This window comes from Phalangium opilio, unplaced genomic scaffold (assembly GCF_054372755.1).
Source record: "Phalangium opilio isolate 3A_F unplaced genomic scaffold, DU_Popi_V2 ptg000022l_1, whole genome shotgun sequence".
NCBI classification, from domain to species: Eukaryota; Metazoa; Arthropoda; class Arachnida; order Opiliones; family Phalangiidae; genus Phalangium; species Phalangium opilio.
Window position 1 is genome coordinate 2,374,133 of NW_028324154.1, and position 16,119 is coordinate 2,390,251.

At 43.2% G+C, this 16,119-nt stretch overlaps 36 non-coding genes across 36 annotated transcripts; all 36 read right to left on the bottom strand.

The window, feature by feature from the left end:
• Positions 1 to 4,273: 4,273 nt before the first annotated feature.
• Positions 4,274 to 4,345, bottom strand: TRNAE-CUC (transfer RNA glutamic acid (anticodon CUC)). Its single transcript has one exon. It is a non-coding gene; the product is annotated as a tRNA-Glu (tRNA).
• A 79-nt stretch (positions 4,346 to 4,424) lies between these two features.
• On the bottom strand, positions 4,425 to 4,496 carry TRNAE-CUC (transfer RNA glutamic acid (anticodon CUC)). The gene has a single exon. It is a non-coding gene; the product is annotated as a tRNA-Glu (tRNA).
• A 204-nt stretch (positions 4,497 to 4,700) lies between these two features.
• TRNAE-UUC (transfer RNA glutamic acid (anticodon UUC)) lies at positions 4,701 to 4,772 on the bottom strand. Its single transcript has one exon. It is a non-coding gene; the product is annotated as a tRNA-Glu (tRNA).
• A 355-nt stretch (positions 4,773 to 5,127) lies between these two features.
• On the bottom strand, positions 5,128 to 5,199 carry TRNAE-UUC (transfer RNA glutamic acid (anticodon UUC)). Its single transcript has one exon. It is a non-coding gene; the product is annotated as a tRNA-Glu (tRNA).
• Positions 5,200 to 5,278: 79 nt separating this feature from the next.
• On the bottom strand, positions 5,279 to 5,350 carry TRNAE-CUC (transfer RNA glutamic acid (anticodon CUC)). Its single transcript has one exon. It is a non-coding gene; the product is annotated as a tRNA-Glu (tRNA).
• Positions 5,351 to 5,554: 204 nt separating this feature from the next.
• Positions 5,555 to 5,626, bottom strand: TRNAE-UUC (transfer RNA glutamic acid (anticodon UUC)). The gene has a single exon. It is a non-coding gene; the product is annotated as a tRNA-Glu (tRNA).
• A 355-nt stretch (positions 5,627 to 5,981) lies between these two features.
• TRNAE-UUC (transfer RNA glutamic acid (anticodon UUC)) lies at positions 5,982 to 6,053 on the bottom strand. Its single transcript has one exon. It is a non-coding gene; the product is annotated as a tRNA-Glu (tRNA).
• Positions 6,054 to 6,132: 79 nt separating this feature from the next.
• On the bottom strand, positions 6,133 to 6,204 carry TRNAE-CUC (transfer RNA glutamic acid (anticodon CUC)). The gene has a single exon. It is a non-coding gene; the product is annotated as a tRNA-Glu (tRNA).
• A 204-nt stretch (positions 6,205 to 6,408) lies between these two features.
• Positions 6,409 to 6,480, bottom strand: TRNAE-UUC (transfer RNA glutamic acid (anticodon UUC)). The gene has a single exon. It is a non-coding gene; the product is annotated as a tRNA-Glu (tRNA).
• Positions 6,481 to 6,835: 355 nt separating this feature from the next.
• TRNAE-UUC (transfer RNA glutamic acid (anticodon UUC)) lies at positions 6,836 to 6,907 on the bottom strand. The gene has a single exon. It is a non-coding gene; the product is annotated as a tRNA-Glu (tRNA).
• Positions 6,908 to 6,986: 79 nt separating this feature from the next.
• TRNAE-CUC (transfer RNA glutamic acid (anticodon CUC)) lies at positions 6,987 to 7,058 on the bottom strand. Its single transcript has one exon. It is a non-coding gene; the product is annotated as a tRNA-Glu (tRNA).
• Positions 7,059 to 7,689: 631 nt separating this feature from the next.
• On the bottom strand, positions 7,690 to 7,761 carry TRNAE-UUC (transfer RNA glutamic acid (anticodon UUC)). Its single transcript has one exon. It is a non-coding gene; the product is annotated as a tRNA-Glu (tRNA).
• Positions 7,762 to 7,840: 79 nt separating this feature from the next.
• Positions 7,841 to 7,912, bottom strand: TRNAE-CUC (transfer RNA glutamic acid (anticodon CUC)). The gene has a single exon. It is a non-coding gene; the product is annotated as a tRNA-Glu (tRNA).
• Positions 7,913 to 8,116: 204 nt separating this feature from the next.
• On the bottom strand, positions 8,117 to 8,188 carry TRNAE-UUC (transfer RNA glutamic acid (anticodon UUC)). Its single transcript has one exon. It is a non-coding gene; the product is annotated as a tRNA-Glu (tRNA).
• Positions 8,189 to 8,543: 355 nt separating this feature from the next.
• On the bottom strand, positions 8,544 to 8,615 carry TRNAE-UUC (transfer RNA glutamic acid (anticodon UUC)). The gene has a single exon. It is a non-coding gene; the product is annotated as a tRNA-Glu (tRNA).
• A 79-nt stretch (positions 8,616 to 8,694) lies between these two features.
• On the bottom strand, positions 8,695 to 8,766 carry TRNAE-CUC (transfer RNA glutamic acid (anticodon CUC)). Its single transcript has one exon. It is a non-coding gene; the product is annotated as a tRNA-Glu (tRNA).
• A 204-nt stretch (positions 8,767 to 8,970) lies between these two features.
• On the bottom strand, positions 8,971 to 9,042 carry TRNAE-UUC (transfer RNA glutamic acid (anticodon UUC)). Its single transcript has one exon. It is a non-coding gene; the product is annotated as a tRNA-Glu (tRNA).
• A 355-nt stretch (positions 9,043 to 9,397) lies between these two features.
• TRNAE-UUC (transfer RNA glutamic acid (anticodon UUC)) lies at positions 9,398 to 9,469 on the bottom strand. Its single transcript has one exon. It is a non-coding gene; the product is annotated as a tRNA-Glu (tRNA).
• A 79-nt stretch (positions 9,470 to 9,548) lies between these two features.
• TRNAE-CUC (transfer RNA glutamic acid (anticodon CUC)) lies at positions 9,549 to 9,620 on the bottom strand. The gene has a single exon. It is a non-coding gene; the product is annotated as a tRNA-Glu (tRNA).
• A 204-nt stretch (positions 9,621 to 9,824) lies between these two features.
• On the bottom strand, positions 9,825 to 9,896 carry TRNAE-UUC (transfer RNA glutamic acid (anticodon UUC)). The gene has a single exon. It is a non-coding gene; the product is annotated as a tRNA-Glu (tRNA).
• Positions 9,897 to 10,126: 230 nt separating this feature from the next.
• TRNAE-CUC (transfer RNA glutamic acid (anticodon CUC)) lies at positions 10,127 to 10,198 on the bottom strand. The gene has a single exon. It is a non-coding gene; the product is annotated as a tRNA-Glu (tRNA).
• A 79-nt stretch (positions 10,199 to 10,277) lies between these two features.
• Positions 10,278 to 10,349, bottom strand: TRNAE-CUC (transfer RNA glutamic acid (anticodon CUC)). The gene has a single exon. It is a non-coding gene; the product is annotated as a tRNA-Glu (tRNA).
• A 329-nt stretch (positions 10,350 to 10,678) lies between these two features.
• On the bottom strand, positions 10,679 to 10,750 carry TRNAE-CUC (transfer RNA glutamic acid (anticodon CUC)). Its single transcript has one exon. It is a non-coding gene; the product is annotated as a tRNA-Glu (tRNA).
• Positions 10,751 to 11,256: 506 nt separating this feature from the next.
• TRNAE-CUC (transfer RNA glutamic acid (anticodon CUC)) lies at positions 11,257 to 11,328 on the bottom strand. Its single transcript has one exon. It is a non-coding gene; the product is annotated as a tRNA-Glu (tRNA).
• A 229-nt stretch (positions 11,329 to 11,557) lies between these two features.
• On the bottom strand, positions 11,558 to 11,629 carry TRNAE-UUC (transfer RNA glutamic acid (anticodon UUC)). The gene has a single exon. It is a non-coding gene; the product is annotated as a tRNA-Glu (tRNA).
• A 682-nt stretch (positions 11,630 to 12,311) lies between these two features.
• On the bottom strand, positions 12,312 to 12,383 carry TRNAE-CUC (transfer RNA glutamic acid (anticodon CUC)). The gene has a single exon. It is a non-coding gene; the product is annotated as a tRNA-Glu (tRNA).
• Positions 12,384 to 12,462: 79 nt separating this feature from the next.
• On the bottom strand, positions 12,463 to 12,534 carry TRNAE-UUC (transfer RNA glutamic acid (anticodon UUC)). Its single transcript has one exon. It is a non-coding gene; the product is annotated as a tRNA-Glu (tRNA).
• Positions 12,535 to 12,613: 79 nt separating this feature from the next.
• TRNAE-CUC (transfer RNA glutamic acid (anticodon CUC)) lies at positions 12,614 to 12,685 on the bottom strand. The gene has a single exon. It is a non-coding gene; the product is annotated as a tRNA-Glu (tRNA).
• Positions 12,686 to 12,764: 79 nt separating this feature from the next.
• Positions 12,765 to 12,836, bottom strand: TRNAE-CUC (transfer RNA glutamic acid (anticodon CUC)). Its single transcript has one exon. It is a non-coding gene; the product is annotated as a tRNA-Glu (tRNA).
• A 204-nt stretch (positions 12,837 to 13,040) lies between these two features.
• TRNAE-UUC (transfer RNA glutamic acid (anticodon UUC)) lies at positions 13,041 to 13,112 on the bottom strand. Its single transcript has one exon. It is a non-coding gene; the product is annotated as a tRNA-Glu (tRNA).
• A 380-nt stretch (positions 13,113 to 13,492) lies between these two features.
• On the bottom strand, positions 13,493 to 13,564 carry TRNAE-CUC (transfer RNA glutamic acid (anticodon CUC)). The gene has a single exon. It is a non-coding gene; the product is annotated as a tRNA-Glu (tRNA).
• A 204-nt stretch (positions 13,565 to 13,768) lies between these two features.
• TRNAE-UUC (transfer RNA glutamic acid (anticodon UUC)) lies at positions 13,769 to 13,840 on the bottom strand. The gene has a single exon. It is a non-coding gene; the product is annotated as a tRNA-Glu (tRNA).
• Positions 13,841 to 14,220: 380 nt separating this feature from the next.
• On the bottom strand, positions 14,221 to 14,292 carry TRNAE-CUC (transfer RNA glutamic acid (anticodon CUC)). Its single transcript has one exon. It is a non-coding gene; the product is annotated as a tRNA-Glu (tRNA).
• A 204-nt stretch (positions 14,293 to 14,496) lies between these two features.
• TRNAE-UUC (transfer RNA glutamic acid (anticodon UUC)) lies at positions 14,497 to 14,568 on the bottom strand. Its single transcript has one exon. It is a non-coding gene; the product is annotated as a tRNA-Glu (tRNA).
• An 830-nt stretch (positions 14,569 to 15,398) lies between these two features.
• TRNAE-UUC (transfer RNA glutamic acid (anticodon UUC)) lies at positions 15,399 to 15,470 on the bottom strand. Its single transcript has one exon. It is a non-coding gene; the product is annotated as a tRNA-Glu (tRNA).
• A 79-nt stretch (positions 15,471 to 15,549) lies between these two features.
• On the bottom strand, positions 15,550 to 15,621 carry TRNAE-CUC (transfer RNA glutamic acid (anticodon CUC)). Its single transcript has one exon. It is a non-coding gene; the product is annotated as a tRNA-Glu (tRNA).
• Positions 15,622 to 16,119: the final 498 nt, after the last annotated feature.

Sequence of the window (16,119 nt, forward strand, 5' to 3'; positions counted from 1 at the left end):
TTACTCGTGGTTATGCAAAATGATGTAATGTCTAGTGTACTTCAGTCAACAGTCATACTGTTCATTCTCATAGCTCAGGACATGATTAATGCTGCTCACTATTTTTCTCTCTAGTTTCAAACAATGGTTAGAGACCATTCAGTGCCGCAGGTCGCACATGAATATATTTCAACTACAGTTTACATAAATTCTCCGTGGTCGTACTATTAGCGTGTTAAGCACTAATTTGTTCAGAACATGTCTGGAAAGGGTGCTTGTTGTAAGTTTTTAAAGCAGTGTTGCCAATGTGTGGGTAATTTCCCACATCGTGGGAAATTTAGGTTTGGTTTTAGGCTCAGCGGGGAAAAAGTAATATTTTTCCGAGATCAATCAAATGTCGGAATTTTTCTGTTCAAGGGTTAACAGTGCAAAATTTTCGAAAATGCACTAATTTTAACTGCACAGTTAAAATTAGTGCATTTTCGAAAATTTTATCCGGTTTAATAATTTCAAGCGACATTTTGAAATAAATTCGGTGATTTTAAGTTTGGCACTGAAAAAAAAGAAAGCATATTTTGAGAATTTTAAAGCTCTATAGCATTTGTACATATTGTCAAAACCATGCGGAGTGATATTCCATATTAAACTTAGTATGATAAAATAGTCCAGATAAATATGACTGTAAAACAGGGGGTGTGGGAAATGCGGCAAATTTTTAAAATGGAAGTGGGAAAATCCACTTTCTAACATTAGCAACGCTGATTTGAAGGTTTTGGTCATGGGTAAACAGACCGCTCATTCAGGTTTTTATTGTTTTAAAGCTTATTTTGACACGTTATCTCTAAAAAGTAATTAATGTAATGATAAAATGTTTTGGGGGAATGGAATTGTGCCCGAAAACCCGAGATAAGTAAATTTTTGAAATTGATTACTTGCAAAATAAGTTATTTCAATGGAAAACGGTAATGGAACGTTGTTTTTTCTTAAGCATGCCTTTAAGTTTCAATTAAAAAGAAAAATTAATTACTGATCCTTCAGTCAAGTGATAAGCTCAGTCTTATCGATACTTTTTAGGACTTGATTCTAATCAAGACATTTTTGATTAATATCTGTTCCTTCAGTCTTCATTTTAATTAAGGATGTTAAGAAACAGTTTTACATTTTCAAAATCTGCACTAAGCAGAAACATATATAATTATGAAGGGGACCATAACTTTAGCTCAATCAGACATTTATTTATAATGATACTTCAAAAAAAAACGTAAATCATTAAAAGTTTGGGCAAGAACCCACAAACACCCGGGGCAAGAACCCACAAGCACCCGGGGCAAGAACCCACATACACCCGGGGCAAGAACCCACAAACACCCGGGGCAAGAACCCACAAACACCCGGGGCAAGAACCCACAAACACCCGGGGCAAGAACCCACAATCACCCGGGGCAAGAACCCACAAACACCCGGGGCAAGAACCCACAAACACCCGGGGCAAGAACCCACAAACACCCGGGGCAAGAACCCACAAACACCCGGGGCAAGTACCCACAAACACCCGGGGCAAGTACCCACAAGCACCCGGGGCAAGCGCCCACAAGCACCCGGGGCAAGCGCCCACAAGCACCCGGGGCAAGCGCCCACAAGCACCCGGGGCAAGTGCCCACAAGCACCCGGGGCAAGTACCCACAAGCACCCACAAGTACCTACAAACACCCACAAGTACCTACAAGCAGCCACAAGTACCTACAAACACCCACAAGTACCTACAAGCACCCTCAAGTACCTACAAACACCCTCAAGTACCTACAAACACCCTCAAGTACCTGCAAACACCCACAAGTACCTACAAACACCCATAAGTACCTACAAGCACCCACAAGTACCTGCAAACACCCACAAGTAACTACAAACACCCACAAGTGACTACAAACACCAACAAGTACCTACAAACACCAACAAGTACCTACAAACACTCACAAGTACCTACAAACACTCAAAAGTACCTACAAACACCCACAAGTACCTACAAGCACCCACAAGTACCTACAAGCACCCACAAGTACCTACAAGCAGCCACAAGTACCGACAAACACCCACAAGTACCTACAAGCACCCTCAAGTACCCACAGGTACCCTCAAGTACCCACAAGAACCTAAAAACACCCACAAGTACCTACAAACACCCAAAAGTACCTACAAACACCCAAAAGTACCTACAAACACCCACAACTACCTACAAGTACCTACAAACACCCACAAGTACCTACAAACACCCACATGTACCTAAAAACACGCACAAGCACCTACAAACACGCACAAGCACCTACAAACACGCACAAGCACCTACAAACACGCACAAGCACCTACAAACACGCACAAGTACCTACAAACACGCACAAGCACCTACAAACACGCACAAGTACCTACAAACACGCACAAGTACCTACAAACACGCACAAGTACCTACAAACACCCACAAGTACCTACAAACACCCACAAGTACCTACAAACACCCACAAGTACCTACAAACACCCACAAGTACCTACAAACACCCACAAGTACCTACAAGTACCTGCAAGCACCCACAAGTACCTACAAGCACCCACAAGTACCTACAAGCACCCACAAGTACCTACAAGCAGCCACAAGTACCTACAAGCACCCACAAGTACCTACAAGCACCCACAAGTACCTACAAACACCCACAAGTACCTACAAACACCCAAAAGTACCTACAAACACCCACAAGTACCTACAAACACCCACAAGTACCTACAAACACCCACAACTACCTACAAGTACCTACAAGTACCTACAAACACCCACAAGTACCTACAAACACCCACAAGTACCTACAAGCACCCACAAGTACCTACAAGCACCCACAAGTACCTACAAGCACCCACAAGTACCTACAAACACCCATAAGTACCTACAAGCACCCACAAGTACCTACAAACACCCACAAGTCGGTAGTCTGGCTAATGACCAGTCGTCGGTAATCTGGCTAATGACCAGTCGTCGGTAATCTGGCTAATGACCAGTCGTCGGTAATCTGGCTAATGACCAGTCGTCGGTAATCTGGCTTAATTACCAGCCGTCTGTAATCCAGCTTAATTGACAGCCGTCGGTAATCTACCTTAATTACTAGTCGTCGGTAATCTACCTTAATTACTAGTCGTCGGTAATCTACCTTAATTACCAGTCGTCGGTAATCTACCTTAATTACCAGTCGTCGGTAATCTACCTTAATTACCAGTCGTCGGTAATCTACCTTAATTACCAGTCGTCGCAGCGGCCGCATCAACGTCACGACGGCAATATTAAAACCGTCTTATCACACTATCGATAGGCCATTCCAACCAAAAGACAATAAGAAGAAACAATCGGATTATTATGAGGCAACTATACGTTAAAAAAGGCCAATATTGGTCACGCTGATATTTCCCAATAAAACAGTGTATAAATGCTAAAATATCGCAGATTGGGGCAATTTTTAAAATTTAAATTAAACATACTTAAAACTAATTTTTCTTAATAACAAGAAAAATGGTCCTAGATTATAGTGTAAAGTTTCATTTAAGATCGTTCCCAAAACTAACCAACGTATAGTTTTTCTAAATCACGAATAACCGATTTGTTTTTTTCCAAAAATTTCCCATGTTATTTCTATGGGAAAAATTCCTGTTTTTCATCAAAAGGTGTGATTAATTTTATGGAAATGAAAACCACCCTTAGCAACTTTATTTTTTATAAATTAGACTAATTAATGGATCTCTTTGAAATTTTAACCACATATTGAGGGCCCGAATTGTAGTTCTGTGGAATTTATTCAGAACAATTAATGCAATACAAAAAAAACTACATCCAAACAAAAAACCTTCCTTATACATTAAGAGCAGTATGAAGTCTTATCTAAGAGAGCTACCGCTCTCTCAGAATTCATAAACCTATATCCTTAAGTCTATTCTTGAAAAGCGGTACAAAAGCACTCGCTCCGATTCCGGGAATCGAACCCGAGCATTCTGGATGAGAGCCAGATATCCTAGCCACTAGACCATATCTGACTGGTCGGAACAATCCAAAATATTATTCCTATAAATGTGTCTTTAAGTTTATTCATCAAAAGCGGTACAAAAGAACTCACTCCGATACCGGGAATCGAACCCGCCCTTCTGCGTGACAGCCAGATATCCTAGCCACTAGACCATATAGGACTTGCTTAATCAAGTCTTAATTCTATTCATACACCAATATCCTTAAGTCTATTCTTGAAAAGCGGTACAAAAGCTCTCGCTCCGATACCGGGAATCGAACCCGGTCCTTCTGGGTGAGAGCCAGATATCCTAGCCACTAGACCGTATCGGACTTGCTTAAACAAGTCTTAATTCTATTCATAAACCAATATCCTTAAGTCTATTCTTGAAAAGCGGTACAAAAGCACTCGCTCCGATACCGGGAATCGAACCCGGGCCTTCTGGGTGAGAGCCAGATATCCTAGCCACTAGACCATATCGGACTTGCTTAAACAAGTCTTAATTCTATTCATAAACCTATATCCTTAAGTCTATTCTTGAAAAGCGGTACAAAACCACGTGCTCCGATACCGGGAATTGAACTCGGGCCTTCTGGGTGAAAGTCAGGTATCCTAGCAACTAGACCATATCGTACTTGATCAACCAAGTCTTAATTCTATTCTTGAAAAGCGGTACAAAAGCACTCGCTCCGATACCGGGAATCGAACCCGGGCCTTCTGGGTGAAAGCCAGATATCCTAGCCACTAGACCATATCGGACTTCTACAACCAAGTCTTAATTCTATTCATAAACCTATATCCTTAAGTCTATTCTTGAAAAGCGGTACAAAAGCACTCGCTCCGATTCCGGGAATCGAACCCGAGCATTCTGGATGAGAGCCAGATATCCTAGCCACTAGACCATATCTGACTGGTCGGAACAATCCAATATATTATTCCTATAAATGTGTCTTTAAGTTTATTCATCAAAAGCGGTAAAAAAGCACTCACTCCGATACCGGGAATCGAACCCGGGCCTTCTGGGTGAAAGTCAGGTATCCTAGCGACTAGACCATATCGTACTTGATCAACCAAGTCTTAATTCTATTCTTGAAAAGCGGTACAAAAGCACCCGCTCCGATACCGGGAATCGAACCCGGGCCTTCTGGGTGAAAGCCAGATATCCTAGCCACTAGACCATATCGGACTTTTTCAACCTAGTCTTAATTCTATTCATAAACCAATATCCTTAAGTCTATTCTTGAAAAGCGGTACAAAAGCACTCGCTCCGATACCGGGAATCGAACCCGGGCCTTCTGGGTGAGAGCCAGATATCCTAGCCACTAGACCATATCGGACTTGCTTAAACAAGTCTTAATTCTATTCATAAACCTATATCCTTAAGTCTATTCTTGAAAAGCGGTACAAAACCACGTGCTCCGATACCGGGAATCGAACTCGGGCCTTCTGGGTGAAAGTCAGGTATCCTAGCGACTAGACCATATCGTACTTGATCAACCAAGTCTTAATTCTATTCTTGAAAAGCGGTACAAAAGCACTCGCTCCGATACCGGGAATCGAACCCGGGCCTTCTGGGTGAAAGCCAGATATCCTAGCCACTAGACCATATCGGACTTCTTCAACCAAGTCTTAATTCTATTCATAAACCTATATCCTTAAGTCTATTCTTTAAAAGCGGTACAAAAGCACTCGCTCCGATTCCGGGAATCGAACCCGAGCATTCTGGATGAGAGCCAGATATCCTAGCCACTAGACCATATCTGACTGGTCGGAACAATCCAAAATATTATTCCTATAAATGTGTCTTTAAGTTTATTCATCAAAAGCGGTAAAAAAGCACTCACTCCGATACCGGGAATCGAACCCGGGCCTTCTGGGTGAAAGTCAGGTATCCTAGCGACTAGACCATATCGTACTTGATCAACCAAGTCTTAATTCTATTCTTGAAAAGCGGTACAAAAGCACTCGCTCCGATACCGGGAATCGAACCCGGGCCTTCTGGGTGAAAGCCAGATATCCTAGCCACTAGACCATATCGGACTTTTTCAACCAAGTCTTAATTCTATTCATAAACCAATATCCTTAAGTCTATTCTTGAAAAGCGGTACAAAAGCACTCGCTCCGATACCGGGAATCGAACCCGGGCCTTCTGGGTGAGAGCCAGATATCCTAGCCACTAGACCATATCGGACTTGCTTAAACAAGTCTTAATTCTATTCATAAACCTATATCCTTAAGTCTATTCTTGAAAAGCGGTACAAAACATCGTGCTCCGATACCGGGAATCGAACTCGGGCCTTCTGGGTGAAAGTCAGGTATCCTAGCGACTAGACCATATCGTACTTGATCAACCAAGTCTTAATTCTATTCTTGAAAAGCGGTACAAAAGCACTCGCTCCGATACCGGGAATCGAACCCGGGCCTTCTGGGTGAAAGCCAGATATCCTAGCCACTAGACCATATCGGACTTCTTCAACCAAGTCTTAATTCTATTCATAAACCTATATCCTTAAGTCTATTCTTGAAAAGCGGTACAAAAGCACTCGCTCCGATTCCGGGAATCGAACCCGAGCATTCAGGATGAGAGCCAGATATCCTAGCCACTAGACCATATCTGACTGGTCGGAACAATCCAAAATATTATTCCTATAAATGTGTCTTTAAGTTTATTCATCAAAAGCGGTAAAAAAGCACTCACTCCGATACCGGGAATCGAACCCGGGCCTTCTGGGTGAAAGTCAGGTATCCTAGCGACTAGACCATATCGTACTTGATCAACCAAGTCTTAATTCTATTCTTGAAAAGCGGTACAAAAGCACTCGCTCCGATACCGGGAATCGAACCCGGGCCTTCTGGGTGAAAGCCAGATATCCTAGCCACTAGACCATATCGGACTTTTTCAACCAAGTCTTAATTCTATTCATAAACCAATATCCTTAAGTCTATTCTTGAAAAGCGGTACAAAAGCACTCGCTCCGATACCGGGAATCGAACCCGGGCCTTCTGGGTGAGAGCCAGATATCCTAGCCACTAGACCATATCGGACTTGCTTAAACAAGTCTTAATTCTATTCATAAACCTATATCCTTAAGTCTATTCTTGAAAAGCGGTACAAAACCACGTGCTCCGATACCGGGAATCGAACTCGGGCCTTCTGGGTGAAATTCAGGTATCCTAGCGACTAGACCATATCGTACTTGATCAACCAAGTCTTAATTCTATTCTTGAAAAGCGGTACAAAAGAACTCGCTCCGATACCGGGAATCGAACCCGGGCCTTCTGGGTGAAAGCCAGATATCCTAGCCACTAGAACATATAGGACTTCTTCAACCAAGTCTTAATTCTATTCATAAACCTAGATCCTTAAGTCTATTCTTGAAAAGCGGTACAAAAGCACTCGCTCCGATTCCGGGAATCGAACCCGAGCATTCTGGATGAGAGCCAGATATCCTAGCCACTAGACCATATCTGACTGGTCGGAACAATCCAAAATATTATTCCTATAAATGTGTCTTTAAGTTTATTCATCAAAAGCGGTAAAAAAGCACTCACTCCGATACCGGGAATCGAACCCGGGCCTTCTGGGTGAAAGTCAGGTATCCTAGTGACTAGACCATATCGTACTTGATCAACCAAGTCTTAATTCTATTCTTGAAAAGCGGTACAAAAGCACTCGCTCCGATACCGGGAATCGAACCCGGGCCTTCTGGGTGAAAGCCAGATATCCTAGCCACTAGACCATATCGGACTTTTTCAACCAAGTCTTAATTCTATTCATAAACCAATATCCTTAAGTCTATTCTTGAAAAGCGGTACAAAAGCACTCGCTCCGATACCGGGAATCGAACCCGGGCCTTCTGTGTGAGAGCCAGATATCCTAGCCACTAGACCATATCGGACTTGCTTAAACAAGTCTTAATTCTATTCATAAACCTATATCCTTAAGTCTATTCTTGAAAAGCGGTACAAAACCACGTGCTCCGATACCGGGAATCGAACTCGGGCCTTCTGGGTGAAAGTCAGGTATCCTAGCGACTAGACCATATCGTACTTGATCAACCAAGTCTTAATTCTATTCTTGAAAAGCGGTACAAAAGCACTCGCTCCGATACCGGGAATCGAACCCGGGCCTTCTGGGTGAAAGCCAGATATCCTAGCCACTAGACCATATCGGACTTCTTCAACCAAGTCTTAATTCTATTCATAAACCTATATCCTTAAGTCTATTCTTGAAAAGCGGTACAAAAGCACTCGCTCCGATTCCGGGAATCGAACCCGAGCATTCTGGATGAGAGCCAGATATCCTAGCCACTAGACCATATCTGACTGGTCGGAACAATCCAAAATATTATTCCTATAAATGTGTCTTTAAGTTTATTCATCAAAAGCGGTAAAAAAGCACTCACTCCGATACCGGGAATCGAACCCGGGCCTTCTGGGTGAAAGTCAGGTATCCTAGCGACTAGACCATATCGTACTTGATCAACCAAGTCTTAATTCTATTCTTGAAAAGCGGTACAAAAGCACTCGCTCCGATACCGGGAATCGAACCCGGGCCTTCTGGGTGAAAGCCAGATATCCTAGCCACTAGACCATATCGGACTTTTTCAACCAAGTCTTAATTCTATTCATAAACCAATATCCTTAAGTCTATTCTTGAAAAGCGGTACAAAAGCACTCGCTCCGATACCGGGAATCGAACCCGGGCCTTCTGGGTGAGAGCCAGATATCCTAGCCACTAGACCATATCGGACTTGCTTAAACAAGTTTTAATTCTATTCATAAACCTATATCCTTAAGTCTATTCTTGAAAAGCGGTACAAAACCACGTGCTCCGATACCGGGAATCGAACTCGGGCCTTCTGGGTGAAAGTCAGGTATCCTAGCGACTAGACCATATCGTACTTGATCAACCAAGTCTTAATTCTATTCTTGAAAAGCGGTACAAAAGCACTCGCTCCGATACCGGGAATCGAACCCGGGCCTTCTGGGTGAAAGCCAGATATCCTAGCCACTAGACCATATCGGACTTCTTCAACCAAGTCTTAATTCTATTCATAAACCTATATCCTTAAGTCTATTCTTGAAAAGCGGTACAAAAGCACTCGCTCCGATTCCGGGAATCGAACCCGAGCATTCTGGATGAGAGCCAGATATCCTAGCCACTAGACCATATCAGACTGGTCGGAACAATCCAAAATATTATTCCTATAAATGTGTCTTTAAGTTTATTCATCAAAAGCGGTAAAAAAGCACTCACTCCGATACCGGGAATCGAACCCGGGCCTTCTGGGTGAAAGTCAGGTATCCTAGCGACTAGACCATATCGTACTTGATCAACCAAGTCTTAATTCTATTCTTGAAAAGCGGTACAAAAGCACTCGCTCCGATACCGGGAATCGAACCCGGGCCTTCTGGGTGAAAGCCAGATATCCTAGCCACTAGACCATATCGGACTTTTTCAACCAAGTCTTAATTCTATTCATAAACCAATATCCTTAAGTCTATTCTTGAAAAGCGGTACAAAAGCACTCGCTCCGATACCGGGAATCGAACCCGGGCCTTCTGGGTGAGAGCCAGATATCCTAGCCACTAGACCATATCGGACTTGCTTAAACAAGTCTTAATTCTATTCATAAACCTATATCCTTAAGTCTATTCTTGAAAAGCGGTACAAAACCACGTGCTCCGATACCGGGAATCGAACTCGGGCCTTCTGGGTGAAAGTCAGGTATCCTAGCGACTAGACCATATCGTACTTGATCAACCAAGCCTTAATTCTATTCTTGAAAAGCGGTACAAAAGAACTCGCTCCGATACCGGGAATCGAACCCGGGCCTTCTGGGTGAAAGCCAGATATCCTAGCCACTAGACCATATCGGACTTCTTCAACCAAGTCTTAATTCTATTCATAAACCTATATCCTTAAGTCTATTCTTGAAAAGCGGTACAAAAGCACTCGCTCCGATTCCGGGAATCGAACCCGAGCATTCTGGATGAGAGCCAGATATCCTAGCCACTAGACCATATCTGACTGGTCGGAACAATCCAAAATATTATTCCTATAAATGTGTCTTTAAGTTTATTCATCAAAAGCGGTAAAAAAGCACTCACTCCGATACCGGGAATCGAACCCGGGCCTTCTGAGTGAGAGCCAGATATCCTAGCCACTAGACCATATCGGACATGCTTAACCAAGTCTTAATTCTATTCATAAACCAATATCCTTAAGTCTATTCTTGAAAAGCGGTACAAAAGCACTCGCTCCGATACCGGGAATCGAACCCGGGCCTTCTGGGTGAGAGCCAGATATCCTAGCCACTAGACCATATCGGACTTGCTTAAACAAGTCTTAATTCTATTCATAAACCTATATCCTTAAGTCTATTCTTGAAAAGCGGTACAAAACCACGTGCTCCGATACCGGGAATCGAACTCGGGCCTTCTGGGTGAAAGTCAGGTATCCTAGCGACTAGACCATATCGTACTTGATCAACCAAGTCTTAATTCTATTCTTGAAAAGCGGTACAAAAGCACTCGCTCCGATACCGGGAATCGAACTCGGGCCATCTGGGTGAAAGTCAGGTATCCTAGCGACTAGACCATATCGTACTTGATCAACCAAGTCTTAATTCTATTCTTGAAAAGCGGTACAAAAGCACTCGCTCCGATACCGGGAATCGAACCCGGGCCTTCTGGGTGAGAACCAGATATCCTAGCCACTAGACCATATCGGACTTGCTTAAACAAGTCTTAATTCTATTCATAAACCTATATCCTTAAGTCTATTCTTGAAAAGCGGTACAAAACCACGTGCTCCGATACCGGGAATCGAACTCGGGCCTTCTGGGTGAAAGTCAGGTATCCTAGTGACTAGACCATATCGTACTTGATCAACCAAGTCTTAATTCTATTCTTGAAAAGCGGTACAAAAGCACTCGCTCCGATACCGGGAATCGAACCCGGGCCTACTGGGTGAAAGCCATATATCCTAGCCACTAGACCATATCGGACTTCCTCAACCAAGTCTTAATTCTATTCATAAACCTATATCCTTAAGTCTATTCTTGAAAAGCGGTACAAAAGCACTCGCTCCGATTCCGGGAATCAAACCCGAGCATTCTGGATGAGAGCCAGATATCCTAGCCACTAGACCATATCTGACTGGTCGGAACAATCCAAAATATTATTCCTATAAATGTGTCTTTAAGTTTATTCATCAAAAGCGGTACAAAAGCACTCACTCCGATACCGGGAATCGAACCCGGGCCTTCTGGGTGAGAGCCAGATATCCTAGCCACTAGACCATATCGGACTTGCTTAATCAAGTCTTAATTCTATTCATAAACCAATATCCTTAAGTCTATTCTTGAAAAGCGGTACAAAAACACTCGCTCCGATACCGGAATCGAACCCGGTCCTTCTGGGTGAGAGCCAGATATCCTAGCCACTAGACCATATCGGACTTCCTGAAACAAGTCTTAATTCTATTCATAAACCTATATCCTTAAGTCTATTCTTGAAAAGCGGTACAAAAGCACTCGCTCCGATACCGGGAATCGAACCCGGGCCTTCTGGGTGAAAGCCAGATATCCTAGCCACTAGACCATATCGGACTGCCTCAACCAAGTCTTAATTCTATTCATAAACCTATATCCTGAAGTCTATTCTTGAAAAGCGGTACAAAAGCACTCGCTCCGATACCGGGAATCGAACCCGAGTCTTCTGGATGAGAGCCAGATATCCTAGCCACTAGACCATATCTGACTGGTCGGAACTACCCAAAATATTATTCCTATAAATGTGTCTTTAAGTTTATTAATCAAAAGCGGTACAAAAGCACTCACTCCGATACCGGGAATCGAACCCGCCCTTCTGCGTGACAGCCAGATATCCTAGCCACTAGACCATATCGGACTTGCTTAACCAGGTCTTAATTCTGTTCATAAACCAATATCCTTAAGTCTATTCTTGAAAAGCGGTACAAAACCACGTGCTCCGATACCGGGAACCGAACCCGGGCCTTCTGGGTGAAAGTCAGGTATCCTAGCGACTAGACCATATCAGACTTGATTAAACAAGTCTTAATTCTATTCATAAACCTATATGCTTAAGTCTATTCTTGAAAACCGGTACAAAAGCACTCGCTCCGATACCGGGAATCGTACTCTCGCCTTCTGGGTGAGAGCCAGATATCCTAGCCACTAGACTATATCGGACTGGTTGAAACAATCCTAAATATTATTCCTATAAATGTGTCTTTAAGTTTATTCTTCAAAAGGGGTACAAAAGCACTCACTCCGATACCGGGAATCGAACCCGTGCCTTCTGGGTGAGAGCCAGATATCCTAGCCACTAGACCATATCGGACTTGCTTAACAAAGTCTTAATTCTATTCATAAACCTATATCCTTAAGTCTATTCTTGAAAAGCGGTACAAAACCACGTGCTCCGATACCGGGAATTGAACCCGGGCCTTCTGGGTGAAAGCCAGAAATCCTAGCCACTAGACCATATCGGACTTCCTCAACCAAGTCTTAATTCTATTCATAAACCTATATCCTTAAGTCTATTCTTGAGAAGCGGTACAAAATCACTCGCTCCGATACCGGGAATCGAACCCGAGCCTTCTGGGTGAGAGCCAGATATCCTAGCCACTAGACCATATCGGACTGCTTGGAACAACCCAAAATATTATTCCTAAAAATGTGTCTTTAAGTTTATTCATCAAAAGCGGTACAAAATCACTCGCTCCGATACCGGGAATCGAACCCGGGCCTTCTGGGTGAGAGCCAGATATCCTAGCCACTAGACCATATCGGACTTGCTTAATCAAGTCTTAATTCTATTCATAAACCTATATCCTTAAGTCTATTCTTGAAAAGCGGTACAAAACCACGTGCTCCGATACCAAGAATAGAACTCGGGCCTTCTGGGTGAAAGTCAGGTATCCTAGCGACTAGACCATATCGTACTTGATCAACCAAGTCTTAATTCTATTCTTGAAAAGCGGTACAAAAGCACTCGCTCCGATACCGGGAATCGAACCCGGGCCCTCTGGGTGAAAGCCAGATATCCTAGCCACTAGACCATATCGGACTTCCTCAACCAAGTCTTAATTCTATTCATAAACCTATATTCTTAAGTCTATTCTTGAAAAGCGGTACAAAAGCACTCGCTCCGATACCGGGAATCGAACCCGAGCCTTCTGGATGAGAGCCAGATATACTAGCCACTAGACCATATCTGACTGGTCGGAACAACCCAAAATATTATTCCTATAAATGTGTCTTTAAGTTTATTCATCAAAAGCGGTACAAAAGCACTCACTCCGATACCGGGAATCGAACCCGCCCTTCTGCGTGACAGCCAGATATCCTAGCCACTAGACCATATCGGACATGCTTAACCAAGTCTTAATTCTATTCATAAACCAATATCCTTAAGTCTATTCTTGAAAAGCGGTACAAAAGCACTCGCTCCGATACCGGGAATCGAACCCGGGCCTTCTGGGTGAGAGCCAGATATCCTAGCCACTAGACCATATCGGACTTGCTTAAACAAGTCTTAATTCTATTCATAAACCTATATCCTTAAGTCTATTCTTGAAAAGCGGTACAAAACCACGTGCTCCGATACCGGGAATCGAACTCGGGCCTTCTGGGTGAAAGTCAGGTATCCTAGCGACTAGACCATATCGTACTTGATCAACCAAGTCTTAATTCTATTCTTGAAAAGCGGTACAAAAGCACTCGCTCCGATACCGGGAATCGAACCCGGGCCCTCTGGGTGAAAGCCAGATATCCTAGCCACTAGACCATATCGGACTTCTTCAACCAAGTCTTAATTCTATTCATAAACCTATATCCTTAAGTCTATTCTTGAAAAGCGGTACAAAAGCACTCGCTCCGATTCCGGGAATCGAACCCGAGCATTCTGGATGAGAGCCAGAAATCCTAGCCACTAGACCATATCTGACTGGTCGGAACAATCCAAAATATTATTCCTATAAATGTGTCTTTAAGTTTATTCATCAAAAGCGGTACAAAAGCACTCACTCCGATACCGGGAATCAAACCCGCCCTTCTGCGTGACAGCCAGATATCCTAGCCACTAGACCATATAGGACTTGCTTAACCAAGTCTTAATTCTATTCATAAACCAATATCCTTAAGTCTATTCTTGAAAAACGGTACAAAAGCACTCGCTCCGATACCGGGAATCGAACCCGGTCCTTCTGGGTGAGAGCCAGATATCCTAGCCACTAGACCATATCGGACTTGCTTAAACAAGTGTTAATTCAATTCATAAACCTATATCCTTAAGTCTATTCTTGAAAAGCGGTACAAAACCACGTGGTCCGATACCGGGAATCGAACCCGGGCCTTCTGGGTGAAAGTCAGGTATCCTAGCGACTAGACCATATCGTACTTGCTCAACCTAGTCTTAATTCTATTCTTGAAAAGCGGTACAAAAGCACTCGCTCCGATACTGGGAATCGAACCCGGGCCTTCTGGGTGAAAGCCAGATATCCTAGCCACTAGACCATATCGGACTTACTTAACCAAGTCTTAATTCTATTCATAAATCTATATCCTTAAGTCTATTTTTGAAATGCTTTACAAAACACTGGCTCCGATACCGGGAATCGAAGCCGGGCTTTCTGGGTAAAAAGCAGTTATCCTAGCCACTAGACCATATCGGACTTCCTCAACCAAGTCTTAATTCGATTCATAAACCTATATCCTTAAGTCTATTCTTGAAAAGCGGTACAAAAGCACTCGCTCCGATACCGGGAATCGTACCTTGCCTTCTGGGTGAGAGCCAGATATCCTTGCCACTAGACCATATCGGACTTCTTCAACCAAATCTTAATTCTATTCATAAACCTATATCCTTAAGTCTATTCTTGAAAAGCGGTACAAAAGCGCTCGCTCCGATACCGGGAATCGAACCCGAGCCTTCTGGATGAGAGCCAGATATCCTAGCCACTAGACCATATATGACTGGTCGGAACAACCCAAAATATTATTCCTATAAATGTGTCTTTAAGTTTATTCATCAAAAGCGGTACAAAAGCACTCACTCCAATACCGGGAATCGAACCCGCCCTTCTGCGTGACAGCCAGATATCCTAGCCACTAGACCATATCGGACTTGCTTAATCAAGTCTTCATTCTATTCATAAACCAATATCCTTAAGTCTATTCTTGAAAAGCGGTACAAAAACACTCACTCCGATACCGGAATCGAACCCGGTCCTTCTGGGTGAGAGCCAGATATCCTAGCCACTAGACCATATCGGACTTCCTGAAACAAGTCTTAATTCTATTCATAAACCTATATCCTTAAGTCTATTCTTGAAAAGCGGTACAAAAGCACTCGATCCGATACCGGGAATCGAACCCGGGCCTTCTGGGTGAAAGCCAGATATCCTAGCCACTAGACCATATCGGACTGCCTCAACCAAGTCTTAATTCTATTCATAAACCTATATCCTTAAGTCTATTCTTGAAAAGCGGTACAAAAGCACTCGCTCCGATACCGGGAATCGAACCCGAGCCTTCTGGATGAGAGCCAGATATCCTAGCCACTAGACCATATCTGACTGGTCGGAACTACCCAAAATATTATTCCTATAAATGTGTCTTTAAGTTTATTAATCAAAAGCGGTACAAAAGCACTCACTCCGATACCGGGAATCGAACCCGCCCTTCTGCGTGACAGCCAGATATCCTAGCCACTAGACCATATCGGACTTGCTTAACCAGGACTTAATTCTGTTCATAAACCAATATCCTTAAGTCTATTCTTGAAAAGCGGTACAAAACCACGTGCTCCGATACCGGGAACCGAACCCGGGCCTTCTGGGTGAAAGTCAGGTATCCTAGCGACTAGACCATATCAGACTTGATTAAACAAGTCTTAATTCTATTCATAAACCTATATGCTTAAGTCTATTCTTGAAAACCGGTACAAAAGCACTCGCTCCGATACCGGGAATCGTCCTCTCCCCTTCTGGGTGAGAGCCAGATATCCTAGCCACTAGACTATATCGGACTGGTTGAAACAATCCTAAATATTATTCCTATAAATGTGTCTTTAA